Raw genomic sequence first — 15,904 nt, 5'->3', positions numbered from 1 at the left:
AGGAAGAATAAGAGCATTTAGGAGAATTAGAATATGATGATGAAGGTTTATTTCAACAACTGGAAGAGATTAATCGACCCCCTGATTATATTGTGAATGCTCTTCAAAACAATGAATATTCAGCGAATTCAAAAACCAAAGCAGGACTCATTCCAACAGAACAACCAGCAATATTTCATCTTGTTCAAGAAAAGGTATTGATATTTAATGATGAATTAAGGTTCTTGGGTTCTGCTCAACCCCCTGTTAAACTAACTCCGAGATTAATGTTTCTTCTCACAAAAGATGGAAGACAAGGTTCAACTGTGAGGGATGAATCAAAGTATATTGATAAACCATTGGATATGGAAAATAATGATGATAGAGTATATATTGATCTGCTGAACACTCTAAATTATAGGGTTATTCTTTCTGGTAAAAGTAGGAAGAATGAGAAGGAGAAACACATTATTCAGGCTTTAAGTATCCTTGGTTCAGGTGTTAGTTTTGTTCCAAATGACCCATAGCAATTAGTTAATAGACTGTTATTGTTGTTAGGTAGTAAGAAGGCTGGAAATAACAATTGTTTTGATGAAGCATCAGCCATTTTAGACCAGTTGATGAACATGAAAATAATTAATAAATCTCAATATAAAGACATTTTATCTCATATTAAATAATATGAGAAGGACAATCCTTAGTTTCAATTTCACAACAAGCGACCACACATCTTCATTCCCATACCCACTACAACTTGACCCAACAAAAGAATATGAGGCATCTTTATTGTCCATGGAAAGTTATAATACCTTATTTAATATAACTGATAAAAATGACAAGTTTAGTTATAATCCCGGAAGTGGATACAAAACGATAACAGTCTCACCCGGAGCATATGAGATTTCTCAAATATCTTCCGAAATTGCTCGTCTTATGAAAGAACAGGGTGATGAACCAAAAAATATTGTTATAGACATTCAAAAACTTACTTCAAAATCAACGATTAAAGTTAAAAATAACTACAAGGTTGATTTCACAATTGATAATTCATTTATAGAGTTATTGGGTTTCTCCTCAAAAAAGGTTGAAACTAATGGGACGTTTTACAGTGATAATGTCATTCAAATATCCTCAGGAATAAATTAGGTGTTAATTCACTGTGAATTGATTGATGGTGCTTATAATGATGGAAAAAAAACAAATGCAATATTTTCATTCAGCGCATACTCAACCCCAATTGGTTATAAATTCAATATGGAACCCAAAAATTTGGTTTATCTCCCTGTGTCAGGAAAAACCATACACAGAGTAAATTTTAGGACAACCGACCAAGATAATCGTATGATTTCTTTTAATGGAGAAGTTATATCCATCAGAATTCACCTACGTGAAGTTTTCCAATAAATAAATACGATGGTTATTGTGAGGAAACATGAGTTGGGAAAATATAAAATAATTACAGGGGATGGGATGTTCCTTTCCCCATACTACAAGGGTGAAGGTATGTATCTTGGTCGAGGATACTATAAACCTAAGAGACAAAGGGGTGTGGACATCAATTTAGAGGAGATGGGATAATTGATACTCTCATGGGTATTGGTTCAACGATTCTTAAACATAAAGATCTAATTGGTTCAACTGCTTCTGCTGTGGGAAATGTAGCAGGTGCTGTAAAGAGCATAAAAGATGCCCAGAAGGAATCTCATAAATTACAAGCAATAAAAGAAATTAAGAAAGGCAAAACTCAGTTGTCCCCCCAAGAACGACAGAAAATAATTCGAATACTTGGATCAGTGTTTCAAAAGTTTTAACATCTTTTTTTCCTAAATAAATACAAGTATGGAAGCAATTGATAGTATCTATGATTTGGATGATACTATTATTATCTCAAACTCCACTAAAAAAGAAGATTACTTCAAAGTAAATGCAATAACTGGAACAGACTGGAATATGAATGGTACAAAAAGTTTTGAAATAAATAATCAACAAACATATTTGAATCTCTCCGAAAGTTTCTTGTTGTGTAAATTTAAATTCACTAAAGCTGGGAATAACACAAACGCTACACTTGTAAATGATTTCTTCTGGAAAATGTTTGATAGTGTGCGTTTGTATATTGGAACACAAGAAGTTGAAGCAGTTGATTATGTCTCTGCTGTATCTGAAATGATGAAATTTACACTCTATACATTCAGTGATAAAAAGGGAAAGGGGTCTGTCGAAGGTTTTATTCCTGATATGTCAACGGGAACAAACACAGACCCTGGATATACTCAAAGGAAAGGAGCGTATAATGATGATACAAAAGCAGAAAATAGTTTTACTGTGGCAGTTCCTCTTAAAGGTATATATGGATTTTGTGATCATGATAAAGTTCTGTATGGTCTTAAAATTAGATTTCAACTACAAAGGAATGATAATGAAAATCGATTGCTTTTTGGTGTTGGTAATGCTTTTGGTGATCAGAATAAATTTGTAATTGAGGAGATGAGTTGGTATATCAGTGAATATACTCCTAATCTTAAAACAGAAGAGATGTTGAATCGAAGAATTAACTCAAAGAAACCACTCAGTGTATCATACCTCAAAAGAAGATGTCAACACGTTAAACTCAACCAAACTACTTACACGTGGAATTTGGGTGTTCTGGAAGGAAAGCCACGATATCTGTGGATCATTTTTAAAAAGCCAGATGGTGATACTGCGACTGATAAGAATAATGCATTGAGTGATAATGCTAAGGTGAAACAACTTTGCGTTTCTCGAGATGGAACATTTTATCCACGAGATAGATTGGAAATTAATTGGGAAAAAATGATTTTGCTGAAGCATACAAGTCTTACCAAAAGGTGTGTGAAAGTAATGGAAATAAAGAACCTATTTTGGATATGACAGCATTTAAAAGTTTGTATACAATCTATGCGTTTGACCTGAGCGCTCAAAAGGAAACTATAAAGTCTAATCGAGTGGATACTTCCCTACACATTGAAAGAGGAGAGAGTGAAGAAGTTGATACATATTGTTTGCTTTTGGAAGAAACAGAATTGCAGATTAATACAGATATTGGTGTGATGATTAGTCTCACATAATTTTTTGTTAAATAAATGAGTGGCAAAGTGCCAACTGAGGTATATGTTAATCAAATCAATCTTCATAAACTATCATGTTGTGTTCAAAATCAAAAGCCTTGTACGATTAACGTTAATACAATTCAGAGAAAAGGAGCAGTAAGAATTGATGTTTTGCTCACAAGAGAACAGGTTAAAATCTTGAATGACACTGGCTCACTTAAAATTAAAATGACAAAACCAATGTTGAAAAAATATTCAATAAGAGAGACGAGTGGAGGATTTCTCCCATTTCTAATTCCTTTATTTGCTGGTTTAAGTGCGGTTGGAGCATTGACGGGTGGTATTTCAACAGCGGTGAAAACTGCCAACGAAAGGAAGGCTCAACTCCAGGCTCAAAAATAATTGGAAAGACATAACAAAGAGTTGGAGAAACAAATTAGTGGAAGTGGTGTAATTGTAGATTTTGCTGAAAAACTTGAAGGTCTGCCCGATAAAGCGAGATTGTTAGTTGGAGATATGCTTTCTTCTATAGCACAAGCAGGTGTAAAATTAACGAAAAGAGGTAATGGATTATATATTTCTAATAAATAAATGAGCATTGATGAGTGGTTGAAAGAATATGGAAAGAATACAACATCAAATTTACAACTTGTCAAATATTGTAAGAAATTAAAAATTCATAATGTGGTTATTTGTATGAGAGATGAATTAACAAATGTGCTGAAACATACAAAGAATATTATTATGAAATTAGAAGATAATAATGGGAACGGTTCTCATTGGGTTTGTATTTTTAATTGTCAAGACAAATATTATTTTGATAGTTTTGGTCTTCCACCACCTGTTGAAGTCATAAAATTCTTACAGAATGGTGTTTATCAAACATTTCAAGTCCAAGAATTAAATTCCAAGTGTTGTGGTCAATTAGGTTTATATGTGTTATTTCAACTCAACAAAAATAAAAAAATTTATGATATTATTTTTAATCTAATATAAATGACTTATGTTGGTAAAGATGGTTCTATCCTTGGTGTATCTCAAGAACTGGATATTGATTTATCAAATTATTACACAAAGGCACAGGCTGACCGACATAAATATAATATAACCGAAAATATTAACATGAAAAATGCTTATAAATTAAAAAATTATCCAAGCCCGACTGACGCGAATAACTTGGTGAGATTAAGCGATTTATCACAATATATATCCTTAAATAAAACGGCCGTGTATTCCAAAGATACAGAAGTGTTGATATTATCTCCAGGTCATACAGAATTCACAGTTCGAATTAAAATAAATTTTTATATAGAAGGGCGTATCGTTTGTATGAGAATAGAACAATGGGGGTATGATATGAATGATTTAGGGTATAATTGGTCATTTAAAATTAACCTCGAAGACCTGGAACAATTAAATCAGTCTCGTAAGGAAGAATATTATCCACTTGGTATCGAGAATGAGTTTTGTGGGGCCACGATTAGTAAACAACAAATAAAAGAATTTAATAAGGGTAAATATAATAATGGTTTTGCCCTTGTTTATCTCATGAAAACAGAAAAAACAGGATTATATATAATAAGTAAGGAAATACAAAATGATTTAACTATGGGAAGATGGGGAGGTGTTTCGTGCTATAATATTATTCTAACATATATTTCTAATACATAAATGACAGCAAGAAGGCTTCAAGAAAATTATCATTTCTGTGTTCAAGCATACCTTCAAGAAAAGGGTATTCGGTATTTTAATAAATATGTTCTACAACATAAGAATGAGGTATTTTCAATAAAAGATTGGCATTATGCTGATGTTGATAACCCGACAACTTTAGGTTTAATGAAAATGTTAAATAATGAAAAAATTATAAAGTTAAGAAAAGGTAAGGCTCTTTTAGAAATTCAAAATAAATTTTATTGGTTTCCTGTTGTAAAAAAAAATATTTTGGATACAGGAATAACAAGAAATCCTGATGAATATATGTATGATATTCTATGGGGTGTAAGCGATTCAAGGATAATAAGGGATGAGGAAGGAGTTGAAGAAGAGAGGGAAGAGGAGGAAAAGGAGAAGAGAGAGAAGGAGGAGAAGGAGAAGAAAGAGAAGGAGGAAAAGGAGAAGAGAGAGGGAGGAAAGAGAGAAGAGAGAGAGGGAGGAAAGAAAGAAGAGAAAGAGGGAGGAAAGAGAGAAGAGAGGGAGGAAAGAGAGAAGAGAGAGAGGGAGGAAAGAGAGAAGAGAGAGAGAGGGATGAAAGGGAGAAGAGAGAGAAGAGAGAGGGAGGAAAGAGAGAAGAGAGAGAGGGAGAAGAGGGAGGAAAGAGAGAGAATGAACAAATATCAAAATATGGAAACCAGTGAGATTAAAAAAAGATTTGTGGTATTACAGAAAATAACTCAACCCACCGAGGAGGAAAACAAAGAATTGACAAGTCTATTCAAAATATTTTCTTCAAGACTATTGACATCGACAAGATATTCATTTTAATTCAAGTTTTTCATTTTTATTTTTTTTTCTTAAATAAATGGAGGAAAGAGTGAAGGCATTTCAAAGATTCTTTATGTTTTAAAAATTAAGATTCAAATGTGCATGTTGGAAACTAAAAAGATTTTTGCACTCTGCAGGAATTTTTCACAAAAATAAATGAGTTATTGTCTCAAATGTAAAAAGAAAACTAATATTAAAATATTTCATATATTAAAAGTAAAAATAACACGGTTATACAAAAAGGTATATGTTCGGTGTGTGGTTCAAAAAAAAAATCAATTTATCTCCAAACACAAACGAGGAGGAGATATACAAAAGTTTTTATCAGGAAGTAAATTTACAACTACTGGAATACCAGGAGAATTACATCTTCCAGGATATTCTTTCTGTGGTCCAGGCACAAACTTGGATAAAAGATTAGATGAGGCAGACAATCCTAAATCCTGGAGTAAGCCTATCAATAGAGTTGATGAAGTGTGCATGAGACACGATATTGATTCTGGGAATACCACAACGTTGGAAGAAAAGCATGAAGCCGATAGAGAAATGTTGTATAATTTGTCTCTGATACAAAATCCAACCTTGAGAGAAAAAGTTGATTGGTTCATTGTGAAGAAGATGATCAGTGCTAAATTGAAACTTGGACTTGGAAATTCAAAAAACTTATAGGCTCTAATGATGTCATTAAGACTGAAGAGCAATTAGCTGATGAATTACATAAACCAATATTCACAAAGTTTCAGAGAAGGAAAGTTTATTCCAAGGAAGTTGATTATATCTGGTCTGCTGATTTGATTGAACTCAATAATGATAAGGGGTACAAGTATGCTTTAACCGTTATTGATTTGAGGAGTAGATACGTATGGGTTGTACCATTAAAAAACAAAACAGGTAATACTCTTATGTTAGCCTTTCAACAGATATTTAATAAAAGTCAGAGAAAACCTAAAAAATTGTGGACTGATGAGGGTAGAGAGTTTTATAACAAGACATTTATGAATTTTCTAAAAAATAACAGTATTACATTATACAGTACCTTTAATGAAGGGAAGGCAGTTGTTGTTGAACGTTTTAATCGTACCATAAAAGAGAGATGATATAAAAAATTCACACAACTCAGTTCACAACAATGGTCATCTTTTATTCAGGATATTGTGGATAAGTTTAATGACATGATTCACACGTCAACAAATATGAAACCATCAGAAACATTTACAAAATTAAAATATGAAAAAGAGATTAATGTCAGAAAACCTAAGTTCAAAGTTGGTGATATCGTAAAAATATATAGGTGGAAATCTCATTTTGAAAAGGGTTTTACTAAACGATGGATGAAAGGACTTTTTAAAATTGTTGATGTAATAGATACGGTTCCTTGGACTTATAAGATATATGATTTGGAAGGGGAAGAGATTTTAGGTTCATTTTATTCACAGGAATTACAAAAGACAAAGATAAATTGAAATTTTTTGACTCTGCCCCTTTTTGACTCCACCCACACAAAACCCACCCACAGAAACCCCACACAAACCCCACACAAACCCCACACAAACCCCCACACACATAAACCCCACCCCACACAAACCCCACACAAACCCCACACAAACCCTGCCCACATAAACCCCACCCCACACAAACCCCTTACAAGCTCCACACAAGCTCCACACACAAGCTCCACACAAAAACTCCAACACACACAAACCCCTCACAAGCTCCACACAAAAACTCCACCCCACACAAGCTCCACACACACAAACCCCTCACAAGCTCCACCCATATTCATCATATTCACATAATTTGTGATTAGTTAATTAGTTCCCCACACACAACATGTTTATTTAATTAAAAAAATATCCACCCATCCACACAAGCTCCACTCATCCACCCATCTCTCCACCCATCCATTTATCCACACAAACCTCATCCACATAAACCTCATCCACATTCACCCTGCCCACATAAACCCTGCCCACATAAACCCTGCCCACACAAGCTCCACCCACATAAACCCTGCCCACATAAACCCTGTCCACATAAACGCCCTCCCACAAGCCCCGCCCACACACGCCCCTCCTAGCGATGCCCCGCCCACACAAGCCCCACCCACACAAGCCCCACACAAGCCCCGCCCACACAAGCCCTGCCCACACAAGCCCCACCCCCTCATCCCCCTGTGCGCCCCCACCTTTGACCCACCACCTCCCTCATCCCACCCCCACCCTTCCCCACACACACACATGGGGAGGGGAGGGATGGGATGAAGGGGTGATGGGTCATTGGGGGAGCGCACCTACCCCCCCCCCCTTCATGTCTTAATCCTTTTTTTGAAATTTAAAATCAAGTAATTGTAAACAAAACAAATATAATTTATTAAAATTGAAAATATTAAATATTCATTTGCGAGAATGTATAATCTTTCCCAGCAATCTTCTTCAGATGTCTTGTGATTTCGAAACTCAGACACCATATTCTGTTTTGAAACAAAAAGTGGATAATAATTAGGTTTTATAAAGATAATTACATGGTAATATGAGTAAGCCTGGTGTTGGTTCTAAGTTCAAGCCTCGTTGACCACTGAATTAACACACCAGGAGCCTTTCATCCTTTCAAGGCCAATAAAATGAATTTCAGTGTACTGGCAAAACCGTGTCCAAACTAATGATGCAACCAACATAAGACGACATTCTAAAGAGAGAGTGATATTAATAAAAAAATAACTAAATAATAATTCAGAAACATTTACCTCCAGAAAATCATGTGTTGTACAAGATTGCTTCAACAACTGATGTTGTGTGATAGTGCTGAAAAAAAAATAAAATAATAAGTCAAGGGTATAGATGGAGAGACAGACAGAGAGAGGTAGGTAGAAAGACAGAAAGAGAGAGATACAAAGAGACAGACAGGGAAAGCAACACAAACGCACACACACACACACACACACACACACATATATATATACACACACACACACACACACACACACACAGACACATATATATATATATATATATATATATATATATATATATATATATATATATATATATATACACACACACACACACACACACACACACAGACACATATATATATATATATATACACACACACACACACACACACACACACACACACACACACACACACACACACGTGTCTCACCATTGGTTTAATTCATTTGAGATCAGAGGCCGTGATAAGACTTCGTACCTGTCATTATAAATGTTTTTCAATTCTCTTCTAAAATCATTGACCTCTTCAATAAGAGCATTCATTTGATGCACCTCATCGTGATATGTAAACTCCACTTCTTCCAAGGACCTGTCAGGAAAAAATATATATTTTCGCATTATCACGATTTAATTTATAATCAATTGCTTCATCGTTCAAAGAGGAACCAATACACAGGCTTACCATCTTTGTGTTGAGCTGTTTTGTTCATTGCAAGAGAGTGAGTCCATGTCTCTGGACCGTGATAAGACGTCGTGTCAGTCTTTAAAAATGTTTTTCAATTCTCTTCTAAGATGATTGACCTCTTCAATAAGAGCATTAATTTCATGCACCTCGTCGTGATATGTAAACTGCTCTTCTTCCAAGGACCTGTCAGGAAAAAATATATATTTTCGCATTATCACGATTTAATTTATAATCAATTGCTTCATCATTCAAAGAGGAACCAATACACAGGCTTACCAACTTTGTCTTGAGCTGTTTTGTTCGCGGAAGAAAGATCGCTCATGTCTCAGTTGTAAAAATGAAAATCCCGTCTGGCAGAAACTTTGTCTGGCAAATCACTTATAAAGCAACGATGAGGAGATTGTTTAAGCATTGGGTGCGGCCACAGGAAATGAAGCTTCAGGCGAGGCAGCTTGGAAAATAACTGGGCGATTATTTTCTCAAATTGTATGAATCATTTTCAAAACATACTTAAAATACCCTGAAATGGTTTTGATTAAACATGTTTTCAGTTCGTGTTCTGAGATAAAATATAAACACGAGACCTTGTCTCACAGAATAGTTCCTGTTTTTCTTTTCACAGCACGACCGTGTCAAAAAAAACACTTCCTCATTTTCACGGCATGAACTGAAAACATTTGAAACAAAACTTTTTTTATGGCGTGGCTTATACACAAAAATGATTTGCAACTCGGGCGGTGGCCAGATGAGATCATTAAGAGAAGTTTATCATTTTGTAATGGCACAAAAGGGGTATCTTAAAAAATATAAAGATTCAAATGTTTTGTTTGTCAATATTTTAGATGGGGATTATTGTGCAAAGAAAATTAAACTATTGAAGGAATTTGAGAATGAACAAATCTTTATAGGTTCAATGAGTGAGCTGTTCAACCCCCAGGTGTTCAATTCAATGAGGTCCAACCTCCAGGTTAAAAGGGGAGACAAATAAATATACCTTGGGATAAAAAGGGGATTTATTTTTAGGGAAAAAAATAGGAATCGCTGAAAATCCCCCATTCATTTACATGGGGAAAAGTGAGCCAGAACCAGTATATTCACCCTCCTCATACTCTTCTCCTTGGGACAAGAGGTTTCCCCGTTTCCCTTCTCCAACTTAACTTTATGTCACACACGTGCAGTCTATGTTGTAAGGCATATTCTTCTCAACCTATTGTTTTCGCATCCTTATCCAACTTCCTCTATAATCTCCTAACTGGAAAGTAATCTGTATGGTTCCATATACCTCCTGACATAATATAACTGATCAGTCTGCTTGCTCTCTTCTTAAAACAAATATAAACAAACACAAAAACCAACATATCGACATGGAGAATTTGAGAAGCATTTCAATAAGCAACACAGTCTTCCTCTAAAATCTGCAGTATATAGAAACTTTAATTCTTATATAGTGTTCGGTGAGATGAAGTATGTTTTTCTTCCCCATATACTGGCACCACAGTCAACAAGTTCAAGTTTCTTGGAAGAGTTAACTTTCAGATTTTGTGCAACAGTCAGCTTAATTTTGAAGGGCCAAGGCATATAATTTCAGGAACCAGATGTGTGAGTTCTCTCTGGGCAAAGAATGACGTCCAGACTGCAGCTCTTTGTGTACGTTGATGGATTACACATCGTTCTATAGTATGGAAGGGGAGAAGGTCAGTCCACTTTGAACAGGTTATGGAATGATTTATAATCTGAAGCTGTCAAAAGCATGGAGAACACATCTGGATGTCTCCTGAGACCAACATTCCCGTTGAGCAAAAATAATATCTCCAACCAGACTTGCTGACGATTTATATTAATGATTTCATTAAAATCCCTTCGGAAGCAGAATTAATTTAAACAATAGGCAATTCTATTATACTGAATAATAATTAAAGATTACTTGAAATATCAATCTGTTTTGAACATCTTCACAAGGCAGATTGATCATCTTTCAATAAAGAAAAGAGATTATAAGGTCATTTAAAATGCAAGTATATATTATCGAAATAGATACATGTTCAAGCACAAATAATTGGAAAAATCAGGTTGCATTTAAGTACATTTTCCAATAAAGGTTTGTAACAATACCTTCTCCCTCTGCCTTGGTGTTTCCCATGTTATTTCTATCTTTATTTGAACTGATATAGCAGAGAAGACTTTGGGAAGTGTACTTTTTGTTTTTAAGTGATATATTTTGAAAGTCAGGGTAATTTATGTTGCACTTATTTGGCCCAAGACACTGTACAGTATTTCTGATGTATGGCGTTTATTACACCATCTCAAAACTTCATCCTTTTGTAAAAAGCTTAAAGACTGCTTAAAGACTTAAAGACAATCTTTGTCTGTTTAAGAGAATCCTCTGGATTGGAGGTGACGCTTTGGTGAAGGTCGATGTCCAATGGGGATCGGGAGAGTGCTCATCACACTATATATATATATATATATATATATATATATATATATATATATATATATATATATATATATATATATATATATATATATATATATATATATATATATATATATATATATATATATATTAGACTTTTCCAGAAAACACAACAAATCATACATGAATTATTAATTTTTATTATCAAGGGGGAAGTTGTTGATTTGTCATCATATAATGTATTTTGGGAAGAAAAATACAGCCAAGAGTGGTATAAACCGTCGCAAGAATTGCAAAAATTTGTGTAACAACAATAATTTTCCCACTTGTGGTAAGATATGCTGGAATGAAGGAAAATAATATTAAAATGAAAACCAACATACTGTAAGTCATAAATCTAATATCCACAGATAATGCATTTGCATGATTTATTTTTATAACTGATAACAAACAAAGAGTAATCAGCATATACAGGTAAATCAAGGAGCAAAGGGCCCATAATTGTGATTTAGCCTTACACTCCACAACAACGATTTCAGGATAAACGTCTGTGTTTCTGTGAACCTGAACATCACAAAAAATAATCCATGTGATTGTCATCAACAGCTGAGGTAAGATACTCAATCCCATCAGAATTCCTCCTTGTTGACATAGTAATATCAAGATTCGTGCTTGAGGGGATTTTTCTGAAATGGAATACATAATACTCATCGTAGTTGTAAGATTAATTTGCAAGCAACAAAGTAATTCATGAGCCTGTGCTGGATGCTATATACTTTGATAAGTCTGTGCCAATGATTCAAAGGCCACATGTCATGTGACAGTGACATATAACAAAGAATAATAAGAATTTATATTTTATCCACCAGCGTAAAATTCAAAAGGAACAACAAAAATACAATTTCTAAACTCAGGAATGTGCAAAATGGAATTATTCCTGTGAAATTCAACTTTAATTTTAACGAAATAGGAGGAAATGTAAAATAATGCAAATTTTAAATCCATAAAGATTGTCATTTATGACAGTACACAAATATTAAAATCCAAGGGCAGAAAGAGATCTTTCCAAATATCCAAATATCAGTTTCACTTCTTCGGTTTATGTTTTGATGAGAAAGTTGTAATTATTTAAATTTTATCATGAGGAACCTTTTTGGGTTTTACATAAAATAACAAGAGCTTGGTTTAAGCTTGTCAATGAAACTCTACCTCCAGTGTACTTCTTTTGTGTAAAATTTCCATGTATTCCTAAATAATTTTCCGACATTTTATAATTTACATTGCCTTCAGAAATTACTCACACCCCTCAACTTTTGTCACATTTTGTTGTGTTACAGCCTGAATTTAAAATTGATCAAATTTAAATTTTTTGTCACCAATCTACAAAAAACACCCCAGAATGACAAAGACTAAACATTGTTTTCGATTTTTTTACAATGTAAACATGAAAAGCTGAAATGTCTTGCATCAAAAAGTATTCAACCGTTTTGCTATGACACTCCAAATTGAGATCAGGTGCATCCAATTTCCCATGATCATCCTTGAGCTGTCACGACAACTTGATTGGATTCTATCTGTGGCTAATTGAATTGATTGGACATGACAAAGAAAGACACACACCTTTGCTTGTAAGGTCCAACAGTTGTCAGTGCATGCCAGAGCAGAAACTCCACCATGAAGTCCAAGGACCTGTCCATAAAACTCTGAAACAGAATTGTGAAGAGGCATAGATCTGGGTAAGTGCACAAAACGATTTCTAGAGTGTTGAAAGTTCCCAAGAGCACAGCGAGCTCCATCATTTGGAAATGGAAAGAATATGTAACTAATGAGACTCTTCTTAGAGCTGGCTGACTGGCCAAACTGAGCTACTACACAAGAACGGAATGGCCACTCTGACAGAATTACAAAGTTCCTTCTGAGATGGGAGAACCAGCAGGAAGGACAACAATCTCTGCAGCACTTCACAAATCGAGGCCTAATGGGAGAGTGGCCAGATGGAAGCCACCCCTGAGAAGAAGGCACATGACAGCATGCCTGCATTTTGCACGTCCCTGGGGCAACTGAGCCCAGCGTGTCTTGTGGCTGGAATGGAGTGTGACAACAAGAAAAGGCAAATCTGGGCCAATGGGCATGCCATGCTCAGGACAAAATAAATGGAGCATTTCCTTTGTTCCCAGTAAACATGCCTACAAAGACCAACAAAGTCCATCATTCCCGAGACGTATCAAGGGCGGATAAATTCTGCTGTTCATTGATATTGTTGTCATCTTAGTGTGCTTGGTTTTGTTTCTCGGATGAATGGAACGGGATACAGTGGAATGGAGTGTTTGGAGGATGGAGCGGAATGAGCGATCACGAATAGCAGAAGACAGAACAAACCAAACCAGAGCGATAACTAGTGTCAAGAGCGACACTCCTCAATACCCGCTTTCCCTTTCCTTACCCTTTCCTGCCAGACCTTGGCACCAGGGTGAGTGAAGAGGTTGCGAAAGACTCAAACTTATTTATCCATCTCCATTGTGTACTTTTCCATCAGTTGTGTCTGATTGGCAGCATTTATTGTTTATCGTATGTATTTCGTACAAGCGGTCATTGAGATGGCTAATATCTGCACTCTGTCTTCTCTTCTGCACATTGCGCACCGTACAAATTTCCCCAATTGTCTTTTACCGCACCAGACAAAAAAAATGTAGGTCTGCTGTACCGATCTATACTAATAAATGCCAATGTGTGTGTGTGTGTGTCTGCCTGTGTGTGTGTGTGTGTGTGTGTGTGTGTGTGTGTGTGTGTGTGTGTGTGTGTGTGTGTGTGTGTGTGTGTGCGTCAGTGTGTGTCCTCCATAACTCCAAAACCATAAAACCGAGCAGGCTGAACCTTTGCATGCATACTAAGAAAACTTCAAGGAAGTGCAAGAGTGAAAATTGGATGTTTGTTTTAATTAAAATACCCCTTTGAAGATAATTCATGGCCTAATTTAATTATATCCTTCATCAGGTGATCCTCAGCCACATCGCTGTCTCGGGTATTAAGGCATTTCTTCGTTAACCTCGCTGGGGTCGAAAGCCACCATGTTTTTTGGCCTACACAACCATGCCTTGACCTGGAACAGGCCACAACGATTTCTTTGTGATAAAGTTTTTTTTTCACTTTCCTCACTCATATTATCGAATACCTGCTCATCATAGCTACAAACTGCTGTATACATTACTTTTGTTTGGACTATAGTTTTCAAATTCAGAGCTTGGAGCGATTTCATGCATTATATGACATGATTTTCTGCGATCTCCTCTCACGGATAATTAAAGTATATCATCAAAATATTATTTCGGTGTTGAGGATCAGATATTGTATGGACCAAATAAGTGTCAAAACCTGTTGTGAAATCTGATAATCTAAAGACATAACGAGTTTTACAACTAAGCTGATGTACCTATTAACTTTAAGCAAGCAAGTCTATGTTCCCTCCTTCTGCATAGATTAAAAAAAATGTGAAATTTCCAAAGCATTAAACTAACCTTTTTCTACTTTTGGGAGAATTCTATTGAGTGAACAAAAAATTTAGGTACGTGCCAAAATTAACCAGCTTCATTGAGCTTGATGATTTATTGCATCAATGCAATAACTTGTGCCTTGTCCCCCAGATGGACTGCGGATACATAGCATCTGCAAGATCTGTGTCTATATTTTTGGAGGATGCATGAGGTGCTTTACAGGGAATCAAAGCAAATCTGGTAAAAAAAGGGTTGTTTTAACAAAAAAGTTATGATGTTTGTGTGGACCATGAACTGATGTACCATGGGATGCGTGCACAGAGAAGCAGGCAAGATGGTGGATGATCTGCAATGTTTATTTCACAGTCAATTGAACTTTGTGATGTCTCCAGGGTTGTTCTGCATTAAGCTGCAACTCTTTTGTGGGTAAAGTCATTATTTGAACGAATTCATTTTATTACATTAACTGTTGCACGTGCAGTGAAGACCGGCTTTAAAATTAAAGGGATCCAATATGGCACGCAGCAGCACACTGGCCAACCGCACCTGATCAACAATTTAATAAGTGTGCTTGCAAGAGTGAAAAAGCCACTTGCCGAACGCCTTTCATTTGACAGTGGAACCATGCTATGTCCTTCTGAGTGAATCTTTCACTCACTGCAGACACTTTTGCCTGCCACATCATTCAGAGAGAGTGGTTCATGCTCCATCGCGCTGAGTGAGTGGTTCATGCTCTGTCACCCTGAGCGAGTGGTTCATGCTCCATCACGCTGAGCGAGTGGTTTATGCGCCATCACCCAGAGCGAGTGTTCCTGCTTCATAACTCTGAGTGATGGGTTCATGTTCCATCACCCTGCGCAAGTTGTTGTGAAAAAAAAACCCAATTTCACAGCCGTTTTCCATATTAACTTGTTTTCTAAATTTCTGAGCCAATTTTTTTTCCACCCATCACACGCAGCTATTTATAAACATTAATATTTGTGAACACATCCCTGAAATGTCGATATAAATGCAACGTTGTTTTTTCTGTGGAAGCTACTTATGTT

The 15,904-nt window shown here is 35.7% G+C and overlaps 1 protein-coding gene and 1 long non-coding RNA gene across 2 annotated transcripts in view; one reads left to right on the top strand and one right to left on the bottom strand.

Moving 5' to 3' along the window:
- The window catches only part of LOC147035752 (uncharacterized), a 207,560-nt gene that overhangs the window by 137,294 nt on the left and 54,362 nt on the right, over positions 1-15,904 (top strand). The gene's annotated exons all lie outside the window — the stretch shown is intronic.
- The window catches only part of LOC147035753 (extracellular calcium-sensing receptor-like), a 39,062-nt gene continuing 35,077 nt past the window's right edge, over positions 11,920-15,904 (bottom strand). Inside the window, exon 8 of the mRNA XM_085899067.1 lies at positions 11,920-12,053. The gene's annotated coding sequence lies outside the window, so the exon portion shown is untranslated. The remainder of the gene's footprint in view (positions 12,054-15,904) is intronic.

This window comes from Eptatretus burgeri, chromosome 1 (genome assembly GCF_056783735.1).
Source record: "Eptatretus burgeri isolate ZD-2024b chromosome 1, Ebu_testis_v1, whole genome shotgun sequence".
NCBI lineage: Eukaryota > Metazoa > Chordata > Myxini > Myxiniformes > Myxinidae > Eptatretus > Eptatretus burgeri.
This window is presented reverse-complemented; position numbering and strand designations above follow the sequence as displayed.